The sequence below is a fragment of the Desmodus rotundus genome, chromosome 5 (assembly GCF_022682495.2).
Source record: "Desmodus rotundus isolate HL8 chromosome 5, HLdesRot8A.1, whole genome shotgun sequence".
Lineage (NCBI taxonomy): Eukaryota > Metazoa > Chordata > Mammalia > Chiroptera > Phyllostomidae > Desmodus > Desmodus rotundus.
In genome coordinates this window covers 161,190,229-161,214,898 of record NC_071391.1, presented here as the reverse complement: position 1 = coordinate 161,214,898, position 24,670 = coordinate 161,190,229, and positions in this window count along the sequence as shown.

Genomic DNA, 24,670 nt, shown 5'->3' with positions numbered 1-24,670 from the left:
CGTGATAGGGTTTACTTTCTTATGTGCTTCCTGGTGATTCAGTGTCTCACACTTCTACTGCACAAGATGGCTTACTACAAATTCCATGCCTGAGATCATAGTGAAAATTTAATTCAATAAACATTCTTAAGTAGTGCTTGTAGGCTTTGAGTTATGTTACATCTTGGACTTACAAAATTATAGAAAATGAAGATGTCACCTTCAAATAACAGCCTGATTTGGTGGCTAAATTGCACAATTTGAGAGTCAGGAGACCTTGATGGCAACCATTTGCTGCCACAGGCTGACTTTGTTATGCAGGGCGCCTTCAGTGACCAGTTTCCTTATCAATGAAATGAGGATTTTGTTACCTCCTACCTCGCTTAAGTGTTTTAAGATATAATGATATATGCCTTACACACTAATTTGGCAACTTTTATATGTACCTGATAAATATTAACTATATTGACTAGCAGCACTCTTAGTAATAATATAGGGATGGCAAATATTTTGGCTTCACAAAGGAATTTATTAAGGATGATGATATTTCAAAGAAAGTATAAGTAAAAGATATATACTTCTCACCTCTCATAAATGGAGTTATTTTAAGATTAAAAGGGAAAAAAACAATGCATACAATGTCCCAGGAAGGTCAGCACCATTAACTCCTACCAGGTAAAATAGCTTCTAGTTTCCAACTGCTTTCACACCTGTGCTTCCCAATGGCAAGATGATTAGGAAAGTTCAACCCGTTCGTCCGGGGACACAGCTACTCAGTGGAAAAGCCCAAAATCCATCTGAAACCATTATAACCTGTGAATTATATGTGCCAAGTGCTATTTGTTTGGAAACCATTAGAGGTGGGGTATGAGGGGGGAGCGGATTACTGGTTCAGGAGCCAGGAGGATCTGAGACCTCCAAGCACCTCCACTTTTAATTGTGCCCAAGGGCAAACCATTTCTTCCTTGAGCCACGTTTCTGTGTTCCTCCATTTCCCACGCTCCTACCACATGCAGAGAGCTGAAGGATACAGCGTAAGAAAAGGGCTAATGCCCTGCCTTGATTCCTGGACTGGGTGTAGGTCCTGATCTCCCAGGGCCCCTACCCAGGGAGGCCAAGTGCAAGTCTCAAACTGCCTTCCTGTCTCCCATGAAACCCAGACCATGCCTAAGCTCAAAGCCCTGCTTGTTCTGCACTGAGTCCTGCCCCCTGTCCCCCGAGTCTTCCTTTGTCAAAGGGCCTCCCAACTGAGAGTCCTATTCTTCCCTCTCTGTCCACGTCAATGATGACTCAAACGACTTTGCAGATCAAGTGTATGTCTCAGAGGCCCTTGCTGGACTTAAAGAAACCCAATGAGCAGTGCTGAGAAGCACTTTGGTTCTCAAAATATATGTGTGGATTGATTAACCAAAAAAATAAAAGCAAGATTAAATGAAGAAGCTACTTTACTAGTTAATAAGTATGTGAAATTGAGTCACTTAGGTCCTATGTTCCTTCATTCACTCTTCTTTAAAAAGTGTTATCCACCCAAAATGATTCTGTATTACTTTCCCGTAGCTGCTGCAACATATTACCACAAATTTAGTGGCTTAAAACAACACAAATATACTCTCCCACAGTTCTGGAAGCCAGAAGGCTAAAATCAAGGTGTCAGCAGGGCCGCATTTCTCCTGGAATCTCTAGAGGAGAATCTACTTCTTAGTCTCGTCACGCTTCCAGAGGTCCCTACTTTCCTGGCCTCCTGGCCCCTTCCGCAATCTTCAAAGGGTGTCATTCCAACCTCCGATTTCTGTGTCACATCTTTTCTTCTGACTATGACCAGCTGGCCTCCTTCTTAATGTAATGTGGTAATGACACTGGGCCCACTCTGATAATCTAAAAGAATCTCCCCATCTCGAGATCCTTACTCTTATCTACAAAGTCTCTTTTTCCAGGAAAGGCAGCATTTCCACAGGGTGCCAGGATTAGGTACAGGGATCTGAGCGGGTCCGTCATCCTGCCGCCTGGTGAACCCTACCGCATCAGAATTGTGTGAGTGCCACAAAAATGTAAGGGGAGATGGTAATTGGTTAATTTTAATTTTTATGCCTATAACTAGGATAGATATAAGACAAAATATTATTAATTTTCCTTCAATTTATCTAAATGTAAAATCACCTCGCTCTCCCTGTGACAGGAGGGCATGGGACAGGGGTAACAGAGGAATTGACTGCCTTGATTTTGCCCTGGAGTGGAGTACAGTCTCCTCTCCTCACACTATTTTGTTATTTATAGCATTAACCCTGTTTGACATTCCCAGTTGTCTGGCCCAATTACTCATCTAAAGGACCCAGAGTGCCTGCAATAGGAGGATGTGGGACCCACTGAAAGGCAGGAGCTGAGTTCAATGGTCTTCGATGCCCATTTCTCTTCCCAAACTCTCTTAATCGCATGCACCTCCCATGATGGTGTCCTGCATAAAGTTAGCTTTCAACTCTTTCACTCCCTGATTCCAAGTTTTGCACCTGCTGGAGTTCAGATGAGATCAAACATTTCTCCAGAATGAATGAAGATCTGAAGTGTGCTCCCGGTGGTGTCCAATTGTGCAGAAATCTGTCGCCGCTATCTGTGGCGGTCTGAAGACTCTGTCCTGCAATTTCCATTAACTCCCCAGGGATCCGGTTTGATTTTCATAAGTACGGAAATCAATATCACAGGAAAGGGCTTACGTTTTAGCTGCAAAATTCAAATCACCTGAGGGGCTAAACAGTTAGAAAATCATTGACTATATATAGACCAATAGTTTTTTTGTTTTGTTTTTTAAGATGTTTGTTATGGGTTGAATTGTACCTAGATATGTTGAAGTCCTAACCCTTGGGACCTCAGAATGTGACCCCAGTTAGACACAGGGTTCCAGCTGATGTTATTAGTTAAGAGGAGGTCATTTGGGTGGGTCCTAATCCAATATGACTGCTGTCCTCATAGGTAAATTGCACAAAGAAATGGACATGCACAGAGGAAAGACAGCGTGACAGTTCAGAGCCACAGGAAGGCCATTTGACAACAGAAGTGAGGACTGTGTCGTGCACCTACCAGGGATGCCTGCCGGTACCAGGGGCTAGAAGATGTGGAGAGTCTCCCTTTGAGCCATTGCAAAGAGCAGACAACACTGATTTATGACTTCTAGCCACCAGAGCGGTGAGACGACACATTTCTATTGTGTTACAACACCTAGTTTTGGAGCTTTGGGTGATACCCTAGGAAACTAACAAAATGGTTAATGTCCTGATAATTAAAAAAAAAAAAAACTGAACCAATGATCCTTCAGTCTATTGAAAATTATGGTAATGGTTCCGACAGGGATGGCGAGACAGCAGCAGTCATAGCTACAGCGACGGCAGTGAGAGAGGCAATAACCAGCATTTACAAAATTCTTGTTTGTGCCAGGTGCTACCTAGATACTTCAGTACGTGTTTGTCACAAAACGACAACAAAACCCAGAGTCTAATGTTAAGTTCTTGCCAGATTCCAAAGTTGCTGAGTGCCAGAGGCAGGATCCTCGCCCAGAGCTTTCTATTCTGACTAGCGCCCTCCATGACAATCTCCCTCTGAAAAGAAATGTTTGTGTACAGACTTATCTCCCAGTAAACACTGTGATCTTTTAATTTGGTGAGCGAGCAATTAGAGGAAAGAAGTGAACTTTTTATGAGCACTGACCTACTTGAAACCCAGTGGAGCTACATATAGTATATCATTTAATTTTCGCAAGTAACATCTCATGCAATATTTCAACGTTCACTGTCCATGAGAAAGCTCGGGCTCGGAGGGAACTAAACTGCTATTTTCTCAACAACAAAGCGAACAGACCTTGGTTTCTGCATGCAGTTAAGCGATGCGCTATTTTAGCAGGAAGAACACTAAACCATGAAGATTCATGGCACAGAAATCTGGCCCTTGATTTGACTGCACATAAACCTATCGGATCTCTATTTCCTAAACCATAAAATGGTGACAATACCAATTTCTCTGCACACCTTACAGAACCGTTATGAGACTTCAATGTCATAATGTTTGGGAGCCTGCTATATACTCTATAACATATATCAATTTAAAGGAACTTTATTTAGAATGAAGAAGAGTGGAAAGAGGAAGGAGCGGAATATTCAATAGTACCTTCTGAGTTCCAGGGCACACCACAAACATGATCTCACTTAATTTTTCAGATCATGTCTCAGTTTTTATCTCAAGGAAAGCAGAACCTCAGACGAAGCCAATGCTGGGACCAATATCACACAGCAAATAAGAGGGAACAAAGGAAATGTGGGAGATACAGTGATGAGAAAAGGCAGCCACAATCCCTTGTTCTTACAGAGCTGACAGCTAATTGGGTAGAGAGACATTAATCACAAAGTCAAATATAAAACTACAATGGCAAGGAAGGCCAAAAAGGGAAGGCACGGAATGTTTTATTCTATGGGAATCTACACCCACCCTCCCACATGTTCTTTACAGAAGAACTGAGAACACACTCCACACTCAAAATTTATCCTTGTTTCACATATCTAATAAGAAGAGTGTTTTCTTCCAGCCTTTGGGATGCAAAGAGCCTTGAAATTCTCAAAGCCTATCTAATGTGCACCCACCCATTTGTGTTGTACTTGCTGTTGTTCTGGGTGAGCTCATGGTTCCATGATTGTGTTGAAAAAACAAAAATGGCCTTTCCTGCCTCTGGGGTAAAGAAGTCTTGTGACCATCCCTTTCCTTCCCAGCCCAGAGTCTTGCTGGTCATCTTGCCGTTGTATTTATTCCTCTGAGCCTACGACTGGGACACGGAATCCTCCACTAGCACCTTATCACCTCTGTCAAAGAAGAAGCCTCTGAGGTATTTTGATGGCATTTTGATGGCTCAGAGACTCAAGCTAGTCAGTGACCGGGGCTTTGCTGTGGTAAGACCAGTTAGAGACCAATCTGTGATAATTGTCTTAGTCTAAGGAGGACAGAAGGTAGAGCCTCTGTGACTGGAAAATGGGTGTGGGGGAACTTAATAATAAAGATGAGAAGGAGGTGGTGGTACTACTACTACTACTACTACTACTACTACTACTACTACTACTAATAGAAGCGATAACATACACAACTCAAGAGCAGCTACTTTTCATTTAGAATCTGCTCTAAATCCAGTGTTTTTCATGCATTACCTCCTCACAAAAGTCTAATGGGATAATACACTCAGTTTAGAGATAAGAAAAGGGAAGACCAAGGTCCCAGGCAAAGCAAATGACAATGTATGGAGTGTGAAGTCTTCCAGGCACCATTTTACCCATGAAATTGATCTTGCTGCTATAAATTTTGAGGCCACACCCTTACTTTGCTCATGTGTCTGGATCCTATCACACTGTCCATTTCATACCATTCTTATCACTTACAGGTCTAGATCCCATCCCTATCCCTCCAACCACTCAACACAGAGAGACCATCTGGAAACTGTCCCTTTGGACCTTCCCTAACTTCAAGTACTATTCGCTTCCATAACTCTTAGTACCAGTACCATGTGACTCCCTCTATACACACCAGACTGGACTCTAGAGAACACCACCAGTTAGGAGACAGATTGAGTTGAACGTACTTCCAGTCTGGCTTATAATAGGTCTCTTCCCAGTCAATTTTCCTTCCTTCTTCCCTTTCTAGGGCGCCTGCTAAATCTCTAGTATGAACACAGCCTGGCTCAATGCAGATATCTATGCCCTGTTAAAACTTAGTTTTCCCTTACGTTTTCTATTGATTGATTTAATGGTTTATGTGTGACTTTTTGTATTTGATAATTTTCTGATCACCTTCTGGCAAACTGTTAGAAAGACATTAAAGCCATGTCCATTCTGTTTCAAAGGGTTCTCAACGAGCTGGAGAGATGACTGCACCCACAAGACCTGTCCCCCGTGAGTCTAATGATTCAAGAGTTCGACATAATTTTCAGTTAGATTACAGAGTAGAGCTCAATGTTTCCCCCTTACGCTACCCAGAAACTGGTGGCATTGCAGGACGGTTGACTTCTATAGTGGCCCCAGCCTTTATTACCTACCATTCAGCTAAAAAAAAAAAAAAAAATGGGAAGAAGCATACAAATATATTTAAGCTTTTGTTGTACTGTTTTACAACCAGACTCTTCCCCTATAACATAATATTTGCATCTCACCGTGTATCATAATTTTATTAGAAAGAGGAGCAATCTCATTGGGAAATAGTTAAAAATAACCACAGCATCAAATATTTGTTTTTATGACCAATGGCAAAAATTTAAGACAGATCAGTGAGTAGAAGTAACACCGGTCAGATGCAGAAAGTCTTAATTCTCTTCTTGACTTGGCTAATTATTACCTTTTCAACAAAATCAAGATATTTATAACTTTCTTTTCTTCCTCACTAGAGCTGACCATGCTTATGAAATTAAGTATTATGTAATAAAGTGCTTTGTAAACTTTAAAATATTATGCAACTATAAAAATGGCTATTAATAAAGGGCTTATCATACTCCAGAATTGGTTTGCTCCCCTGCTCCAGTCAGAAAAATACTGTAGGACCTCAGGAAATTTCACATGTATGAAAAGAGGCCTGTAAAATGTAAAACTAAGTTCCCTTCTAAATTAACATTAGATCACTATAAGAGGGCGGGACATTTCATCCAAGACATTTTAAGGAAATAAACCACTTTCCTAATCAAAGAACTGTTTGAAAGAGAATGCTCTGAACCTTCCTTAGGAGTCATTTCACAGTTGGGGGACACCTTCTAATTTTATTTTCAACCAGCGCCAATCAATCACTGAAGGAAGGGAAATAACATGAGTTAGAACTTCTAAAAAGCCTTAAATTACCAATTCAGCCTAGCAGGAAAATATCTACAGTTTAAGGAAACCACTCATTTCCATAAAATGTGGACATTCAAACTGCCTGCTAAGTTGATCCACTTAAGAGGCAATTCGGCTGAATAATTTGCCAGAAAAGCATAAAAATAAGATATGAGGGCTGCTTTCTTTAAAAGATTATAATCAGCCCTGATTACAGTGGAACTGGCCTCTTCCTTGTCCTAAGGCAACTTTAAAGAAGACATAAGAGTCCCAAGAACACATTTTAACTATTTTTTTGCCTCAAATTTTGAAGACATGTAGTGAGAGTTAGGAAGGTGAAATGCTTTAATCAAGGCCATACAGCAGTTGAGCGAAAGAAGCAAACTTCGATATGCAAGGCCTGTGCAGAGAGCATCAAGCCATGTACTATGAAGTACAAGATACAAGATATGAAAGAAGATACAAGATACGAAAGATGTTGTGCACAGGATTCCACATGTGAGTGAAATCATATGGTACTTGTCGTTCTCTGACTGGCCTCTTTAATCAAATGAAAAAAATTAACAAACAAAATAGAAACAGACTCATAAATATAGAGAATAGCCTGACAGTTGTCAGAGGGGAGGGGATTGGGAGACTGGGTGAAAAAAGTGAAGGGATTAAGCAAAAAAAGAAAAAAAGAAGGAAAAAACCCTCATAGACACAGATAACATTACGGTGATTACCAGAGGGAAAGGGCAGTGGGGGGGGGCGGGATAGAAAAGGGTAAAGGGGGAGTAAATGGTGATGGAAGAAGACTTGAGGTACTGAACACACAATATACAATACAGATGATGAATTATAAAATTGTACCCCTGAAACCTCTATAATTTTACTAACCAATGTCATCCCAATAAATTCAATATATATTTTTTAATTCAACAACAAAATTAAAAAGAGTTGTTGTCTTTTGGGCACTGAGAAATCAGCAGAGGATTTAGGCTCTGCCACCGACCAGCTATGAGTTCTTATATAAATTAGAAACTCTCCCATTTCCAATTTTCATATCTGGTCACCTATTCTTGATATTGTAAGTTCAAATATTAGAAGGGACCCCAGCATGTTCTCTCAGTTTGCTGGCTCATGAGCTTCTACCCAGTTCTCTAAATCCCATAATTTTTTTTGACACAAATCACTTCTGACCTCAAGGGTCCTTGAGAGGTCCAATTCAGGACACAGCTCAATTGCCAAGTTTCTTCAATACATGTAGTAAAATGACAAGTTCTGTTCCAGGCCTCCTATAATCTTTTTCCTGAATGCCAACCTGAGAAATAAGGAGATTATATACTCCACCATGAGGCATCAACCTTGTTACAACTAAAGGAGGCTTTGTTAGTTTTGTGGGGGGGCTTGGACCCCACTTTTAGAAAGCAAATGTCTACCAAATAAATTACATTTATTCTATAACATTTAATTCTTGTTTATTTCCATTTGTTATTGGTCAAAGAAATATGTAACTTCCTATAGGGGCTTACTATCAGGATCAACTTTCCAGTTGTAATCATTTCAGTCAACTTGCTATTATAGTAAATCTGTGTAACCTTGTCAAGAGGTATATGCCTATTTTAGTATTAGACATATTGAAAAAATCGGTAGGGCCTCCGACATACCCATTGCCAAGCTGGGAGAACTCCTGCTCAAAATTATCCTATGGCCCTTTGAATTGAGAACTTTAACTATCTCCTGATATTTGATAGTGGATAAAAAGAACTAAGTAGCTAATTGGACTCTACTCAGAATAGAAGGGAAAATAAGTATCAGGAACAAACTGAGATATTAGGTTTTATTCACTTTTAATTAGACCACACACCTCCAGGTAAAACATATTTTCTTGGTTATATTTTCTGGGGTGTTAATGCATTCTTAACTCATCATGAGTCAAGAGTGTATTTCAGAGAAATGTTGAAATTCTCCCCAGTAAAACTTGAAAACTTAAGAGAACCCTGTGGTTTGAACAATCTTCTTTTAGAACTCCTGCCTCTTACCATATGGGTTTCTGAGTAATAGATATTTTTAGGAATATAGCACTTATCATGTACTATTGCAATTCTGGTTAAAAAAAAAAAAAAGGAGTAACTAGCTCTTCATAGTCACTCATCAACAGTAATGAAAAGTCCTTTCCTCTGGCTCTGAGGGGGTGGTCTTGTGACCCTCAGGGAGCCCTGAAACTTCTCAGGGTTCAGTTCTGCATCTATAAATTGGAGCGATTGAACCTGATTGTTGGAACACCTTGGGAAATCTCTGGGGCCATTTCCAAATGTAAAGTTCTAAAAATCACAGGTCTATATGACATGCCATCTAGGTTTGGTTTTTCTGAAGCAGAGAACTCTTTGGCACACATTACCAGTTCTAAACTATTTGCCCCATTGGATTTCCTTTCATGTACCTGTTTATTCATTTCTTCACTCATTCATTCAACAGAGTTTTATTAAATATCTACTTTGTGCCAGGCACAGAGCCAGAAACTGCAGAGAGGGGGATTATAAAGATACCGGTGAAGGGATTAAGAAGTACAAAAATTAGTTTTTCCAGAATAGCCATGGGGATATAAAGTACAGCATAGGGAATATAGTCAATAATATTGTAATAACTACATGGTATGTACAGGAAATATGGGGGGAACACTTAATATATATACATATATACATATATATATACACACACATACACACACACACACACACACACACACACACACACACATATATATATATATATGACTGTCTAACCACTACACTGTACACCCAAAACTAACACAAAATAATGTGAAAAAGGACACAGCAGCTGTCTTCAAAGCACTTATGAATACTGGTTAAAAACTCAAGAACTGGATAACTGTGATCAAATGCAGTTGAAACATTGAGGTAGAGAGGTGTTGGTTCAAGGACACACGTGGGAGACACACTGGACAGCAGGAAGGGACTCCAGGAGAAAATGACTCTCAGGGTACACGCAAGTGAGCTGGGTGAAGAATAATACAGTGTCATGGACACAACCACGCTGGCATTTCAGAACACAGTAAGGAGTTTATCAGACCTGACGGGTGAGGTGAGGGGTGGGCAAGGCAGGATGGCTTGGGAAACACAGAGTTAAAGACAGGTGAGGCATCATCAGAGTCGGGGGCTTCATGAGTTTGGCGATGAGTTTGGCTTCCAGCTTGAATGTAATGCAAAGTCATTGGAGGACGTGAGCAGTAGGGCTGTGCAGTCCGATTCCCAGTTTAGAAAGGCCACTTGGGCTGCAGAAGACGCATGGACTGTGGGAGGGCAGAGGAGAGGGCAAAGAGCCTGGTGGCAGGGAAACCAGTAAGGGTGCTTTGGCTAGAATTCAAGAGAAGGCCTAAACTCAGAAAACTACGGGAAAAATAAAGCCTTGAGGAAATGTGAGAGATAAGAAAGAAAAATGATGACATAAGGACACTAAGGGGTGAAACTCTTTAGCTCCAAAATTCAGTCTCAGATCACCTTGTAAATTATAGCAAATATAACTGGCCACATACTGAGCCTGTAACTAGTCCCAACTGCACTTTGCATCTTTCCCTACGGACCCTCCACGGAGGTTTTAATGACTGGGAAAACACAGCAGGACAAAAATCTTTTACCAAACAAAACTATGCCCAAACCCCATTAGACAGTGTGTAATGAAATGTTACAAATAAAAAGAGTACAAGGGAAAAATATAAATGACCATAACTCCAGAGGGAATCAACTCTTCTTTCCAGATCATATTCAACTTTATTAAAGAAACTTAATAAGCTCATGCATTTCTGCCAGCTTTTGATATAGCCACTGCTGATCAATAGCACTTATTTCTAGAGAGAAAGAAGGGCTGGGGAGGGATGTCAGAGCAGCATGTTGATGCTAAAGCTTGTGAGTAATGTCACAGTGAGGTGGGTAATGAAGATCTGATGGAGGAAAGAGCTCAGCAAGCCTGCCTCTGCCTCTGATTTTCAAAATGAGCGTCTCTCCTCCAGATCCTGTTAACACCTCTTATTCTACAACTGGGTTTGTAAAATAGCTTGATGTCATTTCAAAGGGAGACACAATAGAAAATGCTGTTTATTTTCCCCTGTACTTATGAATCTAAATAAAACTCAAAGCTTTGAATTGAAAATGAAATTTTTGTCAGATCCCACCTTCAGCTCACAGAGGGAGGAAACCACAGAGATTCTGAGCTTTCCCACAGCAGCGGGGGCTATCTCAGAGGAGGAAGAAAAAGGTTGTCTTGTCTACAAAAATGTCCAAGAGGAAAGCAGATGAACATCCCTTAGGAATATTGGTACGATTTCCTAACTCTTCACCACATTGGGGCGAACTGTGGCTGAGTTAATTCCGACTGTCCCTTATAAGCCCCCCAAATCTCTCTTCTTCCTTCTTTCCTTCTCTTCTCCATCGTCCCTTTTCCTCCCTCTCGCTCATTCTCTATTTTAAATGTGTGCCCTGTGCTGTTGGTTTCTTTTCATAGAAATACTTGAAAATGACTTACAGAAATGTGGACGATAAAATACAATATTGTTAAAAAAATAAGGAAATGGGGCAAAGTAAAAGTTAGAAAAAAACGATGATACCAAAGGAGAGATTACTGTCCAAAATGTGAAGTATAAAATGGTGTGTGATTCCTGGAAGTGAACCATACATTTTATTGGTGCCTCTTAGTGGCCGAAGTAGTATATCCCTGAGACTAACAAATTAAAGGTAGAAATATAAATATAACAGTGACATTTAGTCTTATGGTGAAAGGGATAAACTGCTTAGGAGAAACAACATATTTTCTTGGTCTGATCTCTGAAATTTCTCTTTATGTTCTCATTAAAATCATGGCTTCATGATACAATGGATCACATCCTCAAAATATTCTCACAATTATTCCTGCATAATAATTTTTGTGTGATACAAGATTCTAAGTTAAGTTCAACTTATCACAATATAATTAAGCCCTGGAAAATAGGCCTTTTCTCTCTCCAATAATTTCTATTAAATCCTGCCTTTTTTAAAGTATTTGTAAACTTCATTTATTTGATCATTGATTCAACTATCCTTTTTTACACACCTCTCATTATGTTCTGGGCACCATGCTTAGATACACAAAAGACACCGAGCCCAGGAGAAGATTTAGGCATAAGTGCCTCTGCTCCATCGATATTATAGTGCAGTGATAAATAAACAGGCTATGGTGGAGGAAAAAGGGCAATTTTACCTGGAATAGTAAGAGACAGTGAAGTGTGTCTTGAAAGATAAGAGCTGGCCAAGAGGATGGGTATGAGGGGAAGAGCATTTCTGGTGGAAAATGTCAACATCAGCACAGTCATGGAATGAGATAGATGCATTCATTCCCACCTGTAAGCAGAAACTGCAAGCAATTGGATGGCACTGATGAGAGAGAGGCGGCTGGAAATAGGGCCTGGGGCATATAGGATGGAGCATTTTCAACATCATGCTCAAGAACTTAGATTATGTGTACAAACAATGAGACGCCTACATGGTACAAACCAGAAGAGTGGTTTGATTTGTGTATTGAACAGGTAAACATATGCCAGACAAATAAAAGGGAGAGCCCAAATGGGGTGGGTGTGTGTGTGTGGGGGGGGTGTGGGTGTGTGTGTGTGAGTGAGTGAGAGAGAGAGAGAGGCCCATTAGAAGACTTTTTACAACAGAAAGGCAAGAGAGGATCACACCTGTCCAAGAGGAGTGTAAGAGAGAGGAAGAATGAGGAGACAACTGAATCTCTGGGGAGGTGCCTGATGAGTTCTTAGGATAGTCATTGCAGACTGAGAATCCAGAAGGAAGAGTGGACTTTCCAACAGGCTAAGAAGATCTGAGGTGCTAGGAAGCCCTGACGTGGAGCATCTCCTAGGCAGACGGGTATATAGGTCTGGAGCTCAAGAAGTCTGGGCTGAGAAAACAGATTTGAGAATGATCTGCATTTGGCTGAATTTCAAACTATAGTCGAAGGGTTAGTCAGGAGACTGAGGGGGGAAAAAAAAGCCAAGACAGAGCCGTATGTAATGTATCAAAATGCAAAAGAAGAGCCAGCAAAGAAGCCTACAGAGAATGTCACAGACAGGAGAAGAATCAATCAAAAGGGATGTGCAAGCCACAGAAGGAGTGGGTGGAGGAGAGCAACCAATGACATCAAACCAATTGGGGAGGAGGAGGAAAAACTGAAAAGAGCCCTATAAATCTGGCAATTACAAAGCCACTGATTGGATTTTTATTAATGCAAAGGTGTTTCACGGAGGCAAAGCCAAGCTGCCAATGAGGGCAGATTGAATGGAGTTTCAGGAAATGGAGACAATGGTTTGTGGAGGAGCTTGTATGTAAAGGATGGCATGTTAGGTGAAGGGTCCTTTGAGAGATTTGTAATGGTTCATAGTCCACAAATAAGGAGCCAGCCAATGAGAAGAGTTTAAAATAAGGGAGGGAAATGAAATGGCCCAGGTCAGTCGCTATTCCCCCGAATCCAGTCTGGAAGTACAAGTTGTAGCCTTGAACGGTGTCACTGCCTTATTTTCATAGTTAGACTTCAAGATTTTTTGGAAGCAGAATTATTCAACTCCTTTTAACTTCAGGGACATGTCATAGATCATAGTACATATTTAGAAAACATTTAATGGAATATTTACTGAGAGTCATACTCAAAAAATAAGTATAAAATAAGATCCTGGGATATTTTAATAATAAAGAGAATTTTTTATGTTCCTGTTTCATTATTAAATAGGATATAAAAATGTATCTACAGTTTTTAGAAGGCCCTCGTTCTCATCTCAGTTTATTTCATGACAGCTCTGCTGTCGTTACAGTAAACACAGCACTGATGTCCTAGGAAATTTTATCTACAGAAGAATTTGTATCGTTGAGCAAATATGTGAACCTCCTTGGAGAGAAATCCCACATCACTGAAAGGTACAGGTTTGGGTGGAAGGCCATATACCCGGCATATTCCCAGTGATGCCTTCATGGTCCTTTGTAGCTGGGGACAGGATCGCCCTTTAATTTAAACAGTTGCAGAGGAATAATATTTATCCTTATGTTGGCAGTGTTACGAAATGATACTTGAAAAAGAAAAAATAAAAAGCTGATGTATCAGTAGGAGAATTTTCATTAGTGTTTCCTAGTCTTCTATTTTTCCCGTACTTCATAAACTCCTGGATCAGCTCCTTGGGTGCACACCAGGGTTCATTTACCCTCCTGGGAAGCACTATTACCTAGGGCAGGAAGTGGATGGAAATGTGACATCAGAGACTGAAGGGATGGAGCAGGTGTTGTGCAAGTTCAGAAATCCTGGAAGCAAGTTACCTCACTGAACCTAGCAGGTGATTAAGACATCAAGGACAGCGCCTGGCCATGGAAAGGAGTCGGCACTTTGTGGGAATCTCAAGTGCAAATAAGTCTGTTTTTCTATACCAGGATTACCTTGGGTAGTAGGAACTTAGTGGGAGTCAGAATACTGCTATTTAGAATTTGTTTGGCATTAACCACCCATGTGACCTTGACCGAAGTCTCGTCTCTTTTATATGTCTATATAATGAAATAATTGGTGTAGAATAAAAACATATAAAAGATTATATATCCATGTTTTTATTATTAGCCTAAATTAATAGCATTTTACTGAATGTAGACCAGTACAAACCATTTAAAATTCCAAAATACCTCACCAATACATTTCCTCTGGACTTACATACTGCTGTGGACTGAACTGTGTTCCTCCCAAATCCATATGTTGAAACCCTAAGTCCCAATGTGACTTCATTTGGAAATCAGCCTTTGAGGAGATAATTAAGGTTAAATAAAGTCATAAGGGTCAGCTCTAATTCAGTAAGACCGGGGTCCTTATAAGAAAAGAAAGACACCAGATCTGTCTCTGTTTCTACCTCTATCTGGTCATGCAGGCAGAGAGAAAGGTCACGTGAGGACACATCAGGCAGGAGGCTGGCTGTAAACCAGGAAGAGAGGCCTCAGCAGAAACTGAATTTTTCAGCACCTTGATCTTGGACTTGCTTCCAAACTATGAAAAAATAAATTATTGTTGTTAAGCCACCCAGATTAAGCAGATTAAGTCAAATGCCATTACAAGATGCCATCTAGTCAATTTAGACATTGGCTCGTGATTTATGAGTCAATCATCTTAGCACATTTTAAAAGGCCATTTATGAACTAAACCCTCTCTGTCTAGTTTCCTAGCCTCATCTCCCCCATTGCTCATACACACACACACACACACACACACACACACATATAATGCTTTATATAACGTTTCACCCAAAACACCAAACTGCTTGCTTACATACTAAATTGTTCATGTTTTGTGCCTTTGAACAAGTAGTTCCTTAAATCTGGACCTTAGACCTAAAAAAACGTATAATTTAAAAAGGAATGAATATTTGTGTTTTCAGCAGGACAAAATTAAATAAGCATTTGAAAAAAAAAAAAAAAGCACACGAGGCCACAGTATTTGGGGAGGAGGCTGCCAATCATTGTGAGCAATAAAGGTGTACCAAGTCCCTCACTCACAGTGTCCTGTCACACGCGCTGCGGGAGAAACACTTACAAGGGGGTGTCTGCCCTCAGGGAGATTCCAGCCCAGCACAATTGGCTGAATATTCTCCACAGCTTTAATGCCATTTTATGAGAGCAGTTTGTCAGTCCCCAAAGAGTGGTTTATATTGAAAGAACTCGGATTGGGAAGAAATCAATGTAACCTGGCATGAAGCCTTAGAGGAAAAGTTGGTTTTCTCTACTGTTTTCTCTTCACTTTTTAAACTGTGTTTTGTTTTCAGTTTTATAATTTTATAGAAACAAGAATGATCTGGAGACCAGTAATTAAGGCGAGTTTATTTTCTTTGAGTCTCAAAACCAGGAGAGGAAATTGAGGAGGCTCGTCGTTAATGACTTGGCCATAAACCACACAGAGGGTAAGGCGGCAGAGCCAAGAACTCAGTTCAAGGCCTGACTTTACCACCTCACCTTCCATTCTGTCTTATATCTACCTACAAAGTACAGATGCAGAAATACCACTACTCTTGCTAGAGTTGGGCTCAGTGCATATTCCCTAGTGAAAGAAAAGCCCCATTTCTCAAAACTTCTATAAATAAATGTACTTAGTTTCCAAACAGCTCTCAGTGACATATGTTTAGCATGATGCTCAGCCACACCCACCAAGTCTTGAGGTTTGCTTCTACAGGCTGGGCTGGTTGTAATAGCTCACGTTGATTGTTAGGAAATAACACGTGGAATAGGGAACAATTTAATGAAAGGCTGGAAAGCATGCACTTCCCACACTTCTTGGTAGGAGTAAAAGAACTATTCCTCGTAAAGCACTTAGCGTGACCCTTGGTAATGGGGAGTTGAATGAACTATGGTTCATCTCCAAAACTCTGCTCTCATTGGGAAGCCTCCCTGATAGCCCTGCACTCATCCTGAGGTCAAAGCCGAGCATTGGACACAAATTGTGCTATGAATATTTTTTCTCACATACAACTTATTTCTCCTATGTATTGGAGGGATGTGTCTTCATTCAATCATTAATTCAACCAGTATTTAGTGCCTGGCACTATTCTAAGGGCTGGGGAGTGTACCTGAGAAACACCTTGGAACTCCAGGTCTCACAGTCTCACAGGGACAACCAGCGAGTACACAGTTATGCCAAAGAGGACATTTAAGTGCATTAATAGAGGAAACTATGCAGAACCCAATGATCCTTCTGGAAAGCCTTTCTCTACTTTCCCTGATGTGGGATTAAAGGGAGGGAGGGAAATTTGCCTAGGAAAATAAATACTTCACAATTTATCTATTTCAAGAAAGATCTCCTATGTTCAACTTCTCCAGGAAGAGTTGAACACTTCCTTCAACGCCCCCTTTACTAGCCCACGCTTTTACCCCTGCACTAATCGTGTTTCACTGAGTGTAGGAGCTGCACCCTCTAACAGTGACATCCCCTACCTACCTATCATCCAGGGTACCACAGCGCTCAAGAAACAGTGGGTGGATGAGTGGATCAGTGGATGACTTAATCTTGTCCCCTTTCTTTCTCCTACAAAGGTTACTTTTTTAAAACGAGTGATCCATACTTGTATTTATATTTTCCACAAAACCTCTCATGAATTTTTAAAATATTTTTGTGAAATACTTATAAATCCACATGCAGTTGTAAGAAATAATACAGATGGATCCTCCATAACATTCGCCCATGTTTTCCCATAATGGTTATATCTTTCAAGACTATAAGACAATAATGTACCCAGGAACTGACCTTGAGGCAACCCACAAGCCTTTTCCGACCTGACCAGTTTTCAGCGCGCTCATGTATGTGCCTATTTAGTTCCATGAACGTTTATCCGCGTGTGTGTTTGTGTGACCACCACCACAGTCGAGATGCCGAATGGTGCCATCATAAACACTCTTGTGTCTTGTGGACTGTTGGCCTCTCCCTCAGACCAGCCACTTGATTCCCTTTGGTTCACATCTCCCATGGCTCCCACTCATCAGAACCAGGTACAACACCTCACATCCTGAAAGTTTCTCCTGTACGTTCTCTTCTACAAACTCTAACAGCAAACCTACCTTGGGGAAGATGGCAGACACACACAGGGTCTCATGACTGTGGATTCACACCCGTTCTTTGCCCACAGTGATAGATGTTCTACTCTGAGAAGGAAAGGGGCCCCTTCCAGTACTGACACGGAGGAGGTGTGGTATCGCAGAAGTAGGCCATACACACTTGTAACGCCTACATGGGTTTGGGTGCTCAGCTAATTCCTGCCTGCACATCGTGTGCAGAAAATTAACTCTTGTTTTCACACATTTCTAGCACTGCATTCTTTATCCAGTCTCTCTTTCTTAAGAAAGCAATCCCAGCTCTCTTCAGCAGACACGTGATTTTTCAAACTGCTGGCGATCTTACTCCAAAATGAAAACAAAAATTAACTTTATAGTATATGTTTGCTTAAAATTGGGGTTCACTTAAAATCTAATTAAAATGTACTAAAAAAAGAAGTTATTCATAAACATTTATCTTTTGAGCTAAAAATACTAAGATTTATTACCCTAAAACATTTTCTTGGATCTATATATAAAAGAACAGAAAGTTTTTTGAGATTATATTAAGCACCTACATATAATTTCACCTTAGACTCCTTGTAAGTTGTGTCTAGAATCAAATTTATGAGTCATAATTTATGCATAGTTATAAATAAAATAGTTTAAGAAACCCAGTATAATCACTTTTATATAATAAAGAATCCCTTAGTACAAGTATATTTAGAAGCAATCATGCATTTATGGAACAGATAGTGGGTGCCTTCCATGGGCGAGGAACTGTGAAATGCTTTGGAAATAAAGAAGTAATTGAGAGAGAGTAGCTATCCTCAAGGACTTCATAATCCAGTGATAAACCAGATATGTAAGTGATAGTGATAATAAACTTTTGTTCATAATAACAGGAAAGGATACACAAGGAAAGCGGGGCTGGAAAACAAGAAGTGGGTCTATCAGTTTTGTGAGTATTGGGGAAGAATTCATTGTGCCATAAGTTGAATCTTGAATTTTACTGGGCTTCCACATAAATACAAACTTCTCTGTAAATGAGAGAAACTAATAATTAAATTGTATTTTTTTAATTTACTTGGATATTTTTGAAACAGGGAAATTACTAAAAATTAAAAATAAAAAGCACCATCCCTACCACCTAGGACTATGTTTTGAAAACTTCTAATAATAAATAAGATTGTTATAATATTGTACATACAACATGTTGATCATTTCCATGTATTTTTATCTTATTTAATTATAACAATTCTGTCAGTGAGATGTCACTATCCCCTTATTAAAGAAAACTGTGTTCTAGACCGAGGTCTTTCAGCATAAGGCGGAGACAGGTTCTGAAAGCAGGTCTGCGTTACTCTGCAGCATGTTCTGTCCGTCCGGTCTATGGAATGCTTCTCAGTCGGCTTCCACAGGGCCTCTTCAGGACTGCTGCTGACAACTACTTAAACTTACAAACCTCTTAAAACACGAGGGAAAATGCCATCGACCTTAGTTTACGGGAAGAAGGTGAAGTAGTAAATTTCACTGAATTCACAGTTAATGAGCAGTGATAGGCTCATTAACTTATTTACATAATCTCTTTTTAAAAAGCAGTGATAATAATTATAGTAATAGTAAACGTTATCAATACTATATTAACATTAACTATCTTATTATGCTTTGGAGATTGCAGGTTGCCCTTACATATGTCATCTGGTTTGAACCTCATTTTGAGAAGTTGCCGGCATGAGCCTTTGTATTTTTCGTTCGACAGATGAATAAACCACCTCAGGAAATAAAGTAATTTACAGACTACATCTCGTGAATATGGCAGAGTTGAGACAGAACCGTGATGCTTCCCAAACCTCTGACGGAGCTGATGCAAGATAATCTTGACTGGAAAGTACCCCTTCTTTAAGACATGGACAAGGTCAACGGCCCACAAAGGCAAGAACTGTTTTTTTCTCTGCTTATTCCTAGTGCATAATGCAAGGCCTGGCAGGTGCCTAATATTTGCTGATGCCTAATAAATGATTGAGTGGTGAGCAATGAGTAAATGCGCATTCTACCCTCTCCTTCAGCTCGGCATACAACAATCCTCTGACATCTAGCAGGATGTGAGCTTCAAGTCGGCAACAGGGAGTCTTTCATAATCAGTAGCACTTAGCTGGTATCAAGCCCAATATCTAAAACGTGCACACATGTTCAAGCGCACACAAACACACATGCACGTCATCAGGCTACCTTATACCAAATTCCATTACAGTCAAATTCTGCAGTATGGAAGGGTTCATGGTACATTCCTAGTAATTCGCCTTCCTAATTCAGCATAAATAGCGGGCCCTGGATCTGAGAGGTCTGAGAAGTAATAAGGTACTCTCGTATTTAGTAGTTGTGTGACTTTGAAAACATCAGTTAAACTCTCTGAACCTTAGTTTCCTCACCTATAAAATGGTGTTTCACATCTATTTTTGAAGAATTGTTGTAAGGATTCAAGACAATGTTTTTAAAGCACCCAGTCCTGTGTTTACTTATAGTAAGAGCTCACGAAATGCTGGCTCTTGTTAAATTACAGTTCCTAGAATAGGTTTTTCCAGGAAAAAAATAGCCAGTCTTTCCTCCCAGAAGCATTTGGAAACAGAATCCCCGTTACCCATGCTAAGGAGAGTCAACAAGCTGCCCCAGACAGCCAGAGCTGGAATGGCTTGGAAACATGGGTGCGGTACCAGAAATGATGTCCAAACTCTGTTGGGACACAGTGCACGGAAAAGCGAAGCCACGCCGTGCTGCTCACTGAGCCCGTGGGCAACCACCATCAGCATCGACTTGAGCACATTTCCCAGGCAGGATACGAACAGACGGCGATATTTCTCAATTACATGCCTACAGCCGTGAAACTTGGCATATTCAGGCATCGTTTTCACCCTGAAGAAAAGTGACTTTTATGGAAGTAAAATACCAGCTGTACAAATCCCCATCGAGAGATGAAAGAGAGAAAGAAGAGAGAATGTATGACTTGGAGAATCCTCCGTAGCTACCTCCTCAAAGCACAGCTGCTGCATGGTACAGGCAAAATAGTTGGGTGCTGGAGAGTCATAAAGCAGGTGGCAGAGGGCAACATCCAAGTGCTGGGAGAGGAAAGGAAAGCTTCAGTACTGAACATACATTGAGCTTTTCCAAGGAGGAGCCTAGGGTATAAAACCATTTCAGGTGAGTAACTGGAATCAATCTGCCTTCTGGGCTGGGATTAACACAAAAATTGTGATTAAAAAATAGTTATTATACATAACATTCAGAAAGAGAGAGAGGATGAAGAAATGAGGACAAAATTCTATTCCTCATATGTGACAAAAATTAAGCTATGTGTTTTACAAATAGTCACCCATTTAATCTTCATCAGGTATTTTATCATCCATAACTATGCTTTCTGAACTCGAACAGAGGCTCAGAAAGGTGTAAAATCTCAACGAAGGTCACACTGCTTAACCCCAGATTTCTGGTATTTCTATTGCTGCGGTTCTCAAAGTTCCATGTGCATCAGAATCAGATGCAGGGCCTGTTGAAACACATTGATGGGCACCGCCCTCAGGGTTCACATTTCTCACCCATTCCTTAGTGACGCTGATGCTGTGGTTTGGGGACCACACTTAGAGAACCACTGCGTGGTTCTATAAAAAGATCAAGATTCATTATTTAGTTGCAGGCTCTTGCTCTACTCCAGATCCAAGTAGTCAAAAGAGGAACAGTCTGGAATCAGGACTGGAATGATTAATCTCAGCCAGAAAAAACCTGCTAGAGGGTTTTGGCAAGTCTAGTGCATACATTGCAAAGTGTACTAAACAGCTTGCCCTAAAACATATGCGCCACTCTTTGTGGCTCAGTAAAGACTCTGAGAAGGCACAAAGAGAGGCACTGGATGATCTGTTGGCAAATGGCTGGGGACAGAGGAGTTAGAAATAAGGAGGCAGGAGCAGGGGAGGAGCCTGGGCCTGCATATGTACAGGTGAGTCAGAGGAAGCTGAGGATGCAGATGTGACAATCCCATCAGAGAGCCCAGGAAGGTGCCAGAATAAAGCAGGACAGCAGGGATTTGGGAATCAAAATCAAAAGCTGTCAACCTAATTAGTTAATTCTTCTGTTGGGTCAAGTAGCTACATTTTTATTATTATTATTATTATTATTCTGAAGCCAAACTGACATTTGCCTAACATCTAGCCTCCTCTGTCTTGCTACCAGAATCCTGATTCTACTAATGTTATTCAGGTGAAACTGTACCCAGCCTCGAGGCATAAATCATAATTTGTCTAAACAGTGATTGATGTAGGTGTAAAAATGTGCCCCAGTTCAAGCCCAAGCTTCATGAAAGATCTACTAAGTGACATCCAGAATTTATTTTCATTTGGTAAAGATACAGCTACACGAAGAAGAGATGCTGTTCTTGCATTAGACCCTGCTGTGTGAAGACTTGATCCTTAGCTTTGCAGCAGCCATCTGGTAGACCTGAGGGGAGAGGCCAGGGATGGGGTGGAGATGGCAGTTCCAAGGGGAAAAGACAGTTGGGTTCTTTGACTGCCTAGCTCCAGATTTCATGGTGCATGAGATCATTAAACATTGTGTTGGTTTATTTTAATGTTTAAGAAACTAATTGGTACAACTGGGAAATGAGACATGATCTTTAACAGGACTTAACAAGACTAAGGCCCAATTGCTCAATAACAGCAGTGTTTAGGCAGCAAAGTCTGACACATTTTTTCTCAGAATATTTGAGGACACCATAAGCTTTCTAAATTATTCATCTCACTATGCTGGTCCCTTAGTCAAACCCTGTAATAAAGCTCCTTTCTACATAGGATCGAGTTTATGTTCCTAGAGGGCCTTTCAGATTCTATTCTAAGTCTCCAGTCTATTTTCCTACTACGCACAAAAAATGCCAATGTTTACTTCTTTTTTCCATCGATTCCAATTTTTACCATATGTAGATAGGCACTTGGCGGAGTTCAGAGCTATAAAGGAAGTACAGTATGTTGGCAATATTTTGCCAATCTAATTTTATAGACTGAATAATTCTCCAGAAATTAACAGATTACATTTTTAATATAAACTCAGAGTCAAGAACAAGAATAGGAAGGCATGGAGAAATAGTCAAAACAAACAAGAAGGAGAGGCAATACCCAATCTAACTCAGAGCTGCCAGGAGGAAAACAGGAAACCTCCCACATGTGCCCTTCTAATGAATTCTTCCTGTCAGTCACACTACCTACTACACCTTCAACAAGATACTGCTCCCAAAATGCATCATCAAACCTAAGGATAGAGCAGTTGATAATAAAGTCATCAAGTACGTTTAAAACGTCAGGCACTCCTCCAACCTCCTACAGCAGATGTGGTTACAGAGATCATTGGTTCTAGTGTTCATTTGCTGTGGGTGGTGAGCACGGGACAGAGGCAGGTGGCTCCCCCGACCGCGGCCTCTGTAATCACTCCCATTCTTAGAGGAGACTTCTGCTGGGAGAAAAGATACAGTGTCTGCGCCACAGCAGATAACGTTTCAATCATCACTGGGACTTGTCTTCCCACATCTTTATAAACATGAACCAATCGCAACAGTGGCACAACATTCAAGAAATATATAAAAAGAAACATCAATCCCAAAGACAAAAGAGAAATATAAGTTAAGGAAATAGAAAATACTAAAATGCTAGACATGAACAAGTGAAAATATTTAAGCAGATATGGAATTGATGGAAATAATAGCTGACAAGCCTAAAAAGGGATGGAAGAATAATGAAGAGAATTATTGAAAATAACAGTTTCTTAGATAGAGAGAACAGACTGATGATGGCAGACACAAGGCGGTGGGGGATGGGTGAAAAAAATTAAGGGCTTAAGAAGAAATACAAATTGGTAGTTACAAAATAGTTATGGGAATGTAAAGTAAAACATAAGGAATATAGTCAATAATAGTTTGATAACTATGGATAGTGCCAGGTGAGTACCAGAAATACCGAGGGGAACACTATGAAATTAAATGATTGTCTAACCACTGTGCTGTATACCTAAAACTAATACAAAATAATAGTGAATATAAACTGTAATTGAAAAATAAAGAAAATAAAATAACAGAGTTTGATTACAGAAGCAAGAAATGAACTCCTAAGAGTAACAGTACATATCAGAATGGCCATTGCTGAAAACAAGCTTTGTCATTTAGGAAACCAAGTCAAATTTCCAGAATATAACAAAACTGAAAAGAATGTGAGAAAAGATGAGACATGGCTGATAGATTTGGGGAGGCCGTTACCTGTAAAAGAGAGCACTGTGAGAAGAGAAGGGAATTGACGTAGTAAAAGCAATTAGTAAAGGAATAAAAGAGGACAAATAACCTGACCTGATGGAAAACATGTCCACACACTGGAGGAGACCTTCACCTGTACATATCACAGGGAATTTTCCTGAAGTCCAAGAACAAAGGAGAAAATCCTATAAACATTCAACAGAAAATAGGTAACTAAAAATAGCTTTAATTTTTAAATAAGCAAAAGTAAAACAAAAAACTGGATGCATAAACCAATAATGATAAGAGCAGAAGTTAACATATGAAAAGGCAAAACGTGTAGAATTAGAGACAGTTAAACTAGAGACAGCTCTTTGAAAGGATCATTAAAAGAGAGGGACTGCTTACCTTTGGGGACAGCATGGATGGACCTAGGCAGTATTGTGCTAAGTGAAATAAGCCAGTCAGAGAAAGACAAGTAAATACCGTGTGATCTCGCTCACATGTGGAATGTAATGAACAAAATAAACTGACGAAGAAAATAGAAACAGACTCTTAGATACAAAGAACAGACTGACAGCTGTCACAGGGGAGAGGGTGTCGGGGGGAAGGGGGGAAAGCGTGAAGGAATTAAGGGAAAACTTATAAACACAGACAACAGTATGGTGACTACCAGAAGAAAAGGTGGATAAGGGGAGGTAGAAGAGGGTAAAGGGCGGATAGAAGGAGACTTGACTTGGGGGAGTGAACACACAATATATAAATGATGTGTTGTAGAATTGTGTACCTGAAACCTATATAATTTTATTAACCAATGTTATCCCAATAAATTCAATACAAATTAAAAGAGAGAGAGAGACTGCCTATGAGCTTAAGCAAGTAAAAGTGCAGATTTACAATATGAAGAATGAGAAAAGGATACATACCCAGATATAAAAAAATACTATCTAAATAAGGGAATTTTCAGTACAGTTTTGTGGCAATAAAATAAAAATCTAAATGAATTAGATAACTTGCTAGGAAAACATGACCAGAGT